Source organism: Mus pahari, chromosome 21 (genome assembly GCF_900095145.1).
Source record: "Mus pahari chromosome 21, PAHARI_EIJ_v1.1, whole genome shotgun sequence".
In the NCBI taxonomy this organism is placed as follows: Eukaryota; Metazoa; Chordata; class Mammalia; order Rodentia; family Muridae; genus Mus; species Mus pahari.
Genome location: NC_034610.1, coordinates 54,581,305 through 54,587,743, shown reverse-complemented (window position 1 = coordinate 54,587,743; position 6,439 = coordinate 54,581,305). Strand labels below are relative to the sequence as shown.

The following is a 6,439-nucleotide window of genomic DNA, read 5'->3' as shown; positions in this document are numbered from 1 at the left end:
TGTGTGTGTGTGTGTGTGTGTGTGTGTGTCTGTGCTATATCTATCATATATTCTTAAATATAACCTGCTCAGCTGATCAGCCTATATACTTTTACTTCTATGTGTGTTTTCAGGGGTTGGTGACTTACTACTGAATAAACAATTGGTTCCACTCTTCCCTGGTGATTGTTATTTTTCCTACCCTCATTTTCCTTAGTTGCCTGTAATTCTTTCTGTAGATTGAGACTTCCTGGTTTTGTATCAATATTAACATACAGATTTTCACAGCTTAATCCCAATGGTACATCAAAAACCATTTTCAAAAAAACACCACTTTTATAACTTTGATGAACTTAATGACAGGCTACAGAAAGGTCTAAGTTGTGTGAAACATGTTATTCTCAACTCAGATAGATTGGATGGTCTGTTGCATATCTGTAGTCACTTCCAGTGACTTCTTTACTGCAGTAGATGGCTTTGGTTATCATGAGAATTATGACATTTCTATTTTTAACATTTTAAGATAAACTGAGGAGGTTAAACACATGTTTAACACTTAAGTAATTAACATATTCTTAAATATGTTTTTCTTCATCTTCAAAACACAAAATATTCATTCATTCAGTGTGAACATTAAACTACTGGGTTAGGCTGTTCCCAGCATGTGGAACTTAAGATGAAGCCTTTATTCAGCAGTCTGCCTGCGGTTGAATTCTATATATTGCTGACAATGTCACGAAATAAATTTTAACAAGCAGGGCTATTTCTTCTAATACCAGTAAATAGTGCTTTTTGCTTTTCCTGTTACTTTCTTGGCTAATGAAGCTTGCTCGTTGAATTTGTTCTGATCATCCTTAAATCCTTCCATGCTGACAGTTTTAATTAAAAGAAAAATTTCCAATCATTTCTCTAATGCCAGAGAAATGCTAAGTACAAATCCTTTCAGAATTTCAATGCCATGTTGTCTGCTTAAACCTCATGAAATAGTTCTGGCATTTGTCGCAGTTTCAGAGGCTGTGTAGCAAATGAGAGTGGTGCAACTTTACTTCTTTTTTAAAAAGTGCCATCTAGGATCTAATATGATCACAAGTATTTATTAGTTATTCTTGATGTTTTGCTGCTTCATTCTTTTTGTGGATTTAGACCTCCTAATTTGATAAATCTGTCTGTCTCCTATTTTTTTCACTCATGTAAACATTTTTTTTTATTCTTTTTATGAGTTTAGGTTTTCTTGGTGACCTTTACTGCAGATTCTCTTTGGAGAGTGAAATAAATTGTATATCTTTTCACTTACACAGCATTTCCCACATTTAGCAAAAGATACCTCAGGAACCATGGGTAACTGGCTTGGTTTACAGTACCAGGAGTGAATTTCTTAGCATTGAGTGGACCCTAATTCCAATTCAATTGTTGTTGGTTACTGCTGAGATATGAATGCCACTAATGCATACCTAGGTGTGTCTTCCCAGGTTGGCCATTGTTGTGGTTCATAAGCTTTATTTCTGCAGAGTTATTTTTTTTCTCTTCTGGCCTCTTGCACAGCACCTTCAGATATGAAAGATATCCTCAGATACTAACTAGGCTTCTAGGTTAGTTTCAACCGATCTTGATCCTGTAGCTGAATTCTGTGATGTCTTTAACAAGAGAGTCTTGTCTTCAAGTTTGAGGAGGCAACCATGGACAATAGCAGTAAGCTATATTTTTTTCTGAAGCCTCTCAGACTCTCTTGACCACTAACACAAAGACATATTCCCCATACCTGGCACTGGGAGCTCAGAAGTTTAGACATGTTCACTATTGCCAATAGAGAAACTAGATACAAATTAACTTACAGAAACCAGTAAGCTCGCTATATTTCTGTTAACTCTTGAAGGAGGCATGGATTCATATTAGGCATTTGCCTTTTGTTTACATTCTGAGATAATCAAATTTATTACTTATCACTCTTTATTGTTGGTTTTCTGTTTTTAAATTCTATCTGTCCTCTTTTTCTTTCCCTTTATTTCAATGAGTTTTGTTTGTTTTAAAACTGTGCAGGATAGCAGAGCATCTTAATAGAACATGAAAATTAACATATCTCAATACCTACCAAAACAAGTAAGATCAAGGGAAAAAGTAGGACAACAAGATTAAATAAGCATGCATAAAGTCAGAGAGTTGAGAGTTTATCCAGAAGACAGCAGATGATCCTGAAAGCCAGAGGACCAGTCAAGTTTCCTTTCCTTCTCAGACTCCATAGAGGATTCTTAAATTTAGAAAACAAACTTTGGGGAGTACAATTTTCCAAGAAGGAACATTTCTTTTTTATATTTCTGTTTTCCTCTATTATAAATATGCTTTAACTCAGGATTGTAACCATCAATACTCTCCTTTTTCATTTTGAACAATAGGGGTCAGTCTACATTGTTAGGAATTAAAAAGGGCTACTCACCTGGTTGTTGTTTTGTTGTTGTTGTTGTTATTGTTTGGTTGTTTGGATATGGGTTTTGTTTTCTGTTTGCTTGTTTGTTTGTTTGAGACAGGGTTTCCCTGTATGGCCTTGGATTCCTGAAACATAGGGTAGCCTGGAACTCAGAGATCCCCCTGCCTCTGCCTGCAGAGTGATGCAAGTGAAGACACATTCTACAGCCTGGTTTATATATGCTTCTGACTGAAACAGAAGAAAAAAAAAAAAAGGAAAAGAAAAAAAAAGAAAAAAAATGTGTGATCTCTCAGTCCAGTTTTACAGAGGGAGAGGCAACAGTATACCTGAAAAAGTATCAACATCGATCTTATTCAAATTTAGAGAAATTGCAAACACTGTCTCCTGACCTATCTAGCCCTAAAAATAACAGTACGCCTGTGTTTTGTCAAATAACAAGAAACCTAGTGATCTCTTCTTTCAGCAATAGAAAATATGAAAATATCATAGCCATGTCACAAGGAATGAGTTGAGTTTTGTGCAAGTTACTGGTTTCTATTCTTGAAATACAAAAAAAAATACAATTATCCTCTAGAAATTGCTAGAAAATATTACTAGAAATATTTTAATTATTTAGGAATTTATCCTGGTATTTTTAGTAGTTTCCCATGACTTCTTGTAGCTGTGAATACTCAAATGTAATTATACATGACGAGTAAATGATTGCACCAATCTTTTCAAGTATCCTGTTTCTTAATTTCAGTCCATTTGTCCTCGCAATCTCTCATTATGTGTTTAGGTGAAAGACAAAATAAATTTATTTTTATTCTCTACCTTTTTTTAAAATTAACAACGACCATTTTATCTCCAATTTTCTGCAAGGGTAATTCTATTTTCACATTTATTTTTATAAGTTTAACTAAGAAATTACAGGTTATACAGAAGAGAAATTAGCAGCTGTAAATTAAGACATCATTTTAAAAATGAACTTTAAAAGTATCTTGACAGGTGACCAGATCAAATATGTTATATTATCACTGTCAGATAAGAAGAAGCACCATTAGCCTCAGGATCAGCCTGCCTTTGAATTAGAATCTGGGTTAATTGAGGCAAAGCTTAACTGGCTCCTTTGAGAAGTGTGTCTTTTAATTGCTAAAAATCATCAATACTGCCCTAACATTTGGATATATTCCTATTTTATTAGCATATCAGATGTTTTTTCTCATACCCAGTAGATTCTTATCCTATTAGGTTTTTTTTTAATTTAAAATTTTATTCTAGTTAACATTCAGTACATAAAATGTAGTTTATTAGTATTGCTAGGTTTGTATTAATTTTAGATAATATGCAATATTTAGGATACAAATAAATTATATGGATCATATCATGGTAATTATGTTGTCATTTCTTTATGTATGAAAATGTCAAGATCCTCTCAGACACATGAGTAAAAGATAAATTCCAATATATGCATGGTCATCCCACTGTGCAAAACACTTGGATTTCTTTTTTCCATCCTCACGTATGCTTGTGCCCATTGTCGACCCCCTACACCATCTCTCTCACTTCTCTACCATTCCTAACCTCTAGTAAATACTAGTCTACATCAACACAAATAAATTTATGTTCCATGCATGAAACAGTATGTGCACATTATGTCAGGGCCTGACTTAAATTACTTATCATAGTATCCTGCAATTCTATCAATTTTCTAAAAATAGACAAATAAATGATAGATAGATGACAGATAGATAGATAGATAGATAGATAGATAGATAGATAGATAGATAGATAGATAGATAGATAGATAGACAGACAGACAGACAGACAGATAGATAGATAGATACATAGATAAGTAGATAGATAGATTGATGATAGATGTGCTGAGCATTTTATCGAGGGACACATACATGCTGAAAAATGTCTCTGACATCAGTCTTTAGTGGCTATGTAATATTCCATCATATATGTATACCACTCTATGTATTGGTGACTTTATGCCATCTAGCTTGCATGCATGTTTTAGCTATTGGGACTAGTGCTATAACAAACATGGAATGTAACTAGCTGTTCGATGTGCTGACTTTATTTCTCTGACAGTGTATCCAGGAGAAGGGAAACTACATTATGGTCATTCTCTTTTTGTTTGTTTCTTTTGCTGTGGTTTGTTTTGGGGTTAAAACAAACTATTATCTATAATGGATTCATTAATATAAATAATCCAAGATATATGAGAGTTTTTGTTTTGTTTTCTTTTGTTTTTTTCCTCACCTCTTTGAAAGCATTGATTAGAAGGCAGAGGGCTCTTTCCTTGGCAACTGCCTTAGTTAAGGTTACTATTACTGTGATGAAATATTGTGACCAGAGCAACTTGGGTAGAAAGAGTTTATTTAGCTTACACATCTACATCATTATTTGTCATTGAAAGAATTCAAGCAGGAACTCAAAGAGGTTAGGAACATGGATAAGGAGCGGATGCAGAAGGTGTGGCTTACTTCCCAGGTTTTACTTAGCTGTTTGCTTTTTTATAGGAACCAGGACCATTAGCCCAGGGGCTACACCAAATAGAGCAGACTGAATACTCTGACCCATCCATCACTAAGATAAAAAAAAAAAAAAAAAGAAAAACTGCTCTTCACACTTGCCTCCATCCTTATCTTAGAGTAAATATTTCTGTCAATATTAAATCCTCTCAGATGACTCTAGCTTGTGTCAAGGTGACATAAAATTAACTAGTATAGAAACCAAACATGCTAATTATATTTTTATACATTTGTAACCCTCCTGCATTTCTTCTATAAAGAGTGGGTGGGTGGGTGTGTGAACACCCTCATAGAAGCAGGAGGGGGGATGGGATAGGTAGTTTATGGGGGGGGAATCGGGAAAGGGGATAACATTTGAAATGCAAGTAAAATATTCAATAAAATTATGAAAAATGAGTGTCCATTCAGTTTAATTTTACTTAATTATTTGAATGTTATATAATTTTTAATTATTATACAATTTGTAATATTCTATACACTCTATGTAGATGCACAATATATACTTAACAAATATCTCCTTCTTCCCTTTATGGTTAACTATTTATTTTCATGTGGAGTTTTCAGTTTGATGTCACCACATTTTTCTCATTCTGTTTTTGTTTTGTGTGCATTTTAGGTCCCCCTCCAAACAAATTTCTCATTATATTTTTCTCCTATTCTATTTTATCTCTTATTTTTACCTTTTGTGTTTATGTTGGATTAAAATTTAACAGGGAACAGAACAGCGACCAGGTTCCGACTTTCTGTCTGTAAATATTTTTCTTACCGGTGTGTTTATTTAAGAGACTTCATTTCTCCAATGTATGTGTTTGGTGGCTTTAGATAATGGATGTGTTTCTGGGCTCAGTGTCGGCTGCATCGGCCTCTATGTAGCTATGCCAGTGTCATACTGTCATTCTTATCATACCCTCGCAAAGGCTGGAGGGTCAGTATTGTGATGGTAACAACTTCGTTCATTGTACACATACACTTTCCCTATTTATGCTTTATCTTCTTATTTCTCGTGAACTTTAATTTTTTTTACCGAGTTCTATGAAGAATTTTATTAGTATTTTGATAAGGATTACATTGAATCCAAAAATCTGTTTGGGTGATATTGGCAATTTAACTAGATTAAGTTTTTTTCTCTTGAACTCAGCAAACTCTTGTTCCATAGCTTCTCAGTGGAGCAGCCTGTGTTCTAAAGTTTTTCCAATTTTGCTGTTCAAAGTTTGCCTTAGTAGAGATGATGAATTGCACTATAGTTTCCTTTTATTGAAAATAGGTTTTTCAGCTAGAGACATGAGCTCTGTGGGTACTGGTTAGTTCGTATTGTTGTTCCACTTATAGGGTTGCAGACCCCTTCAGCTCCTTGGGTACTTTCTCTAGCTCCTCCACTGGTGACCCTGTGTTCCATCCAATAGCTGACTGTGAGCATCCACTTCTGTATTTGCCAGGAGCTAGACAAATTTAGAGTCTCATCTTAAGAGCTATGCTCTTCTATGCTTCCACCTTCCTTTTTTTTTTTTTTTTTTTT

General features: G+C 34.3%; 1 protein-coding gene across 3 annotated transcripts in view; it reads left to right on the top strand.

Moving 5' to 3' along the window:
* The window catches only part of Nkain2 (sodium/potassium transporting ATPase interacting 2), a 1,076,406-nt gene that overhangs the window by 505,318 nt on the left and 564,649 nt on the right, over window positions 1-6,439 (top strand). The gene's annotated exons all lie outside the window — the stretch shown is intronic.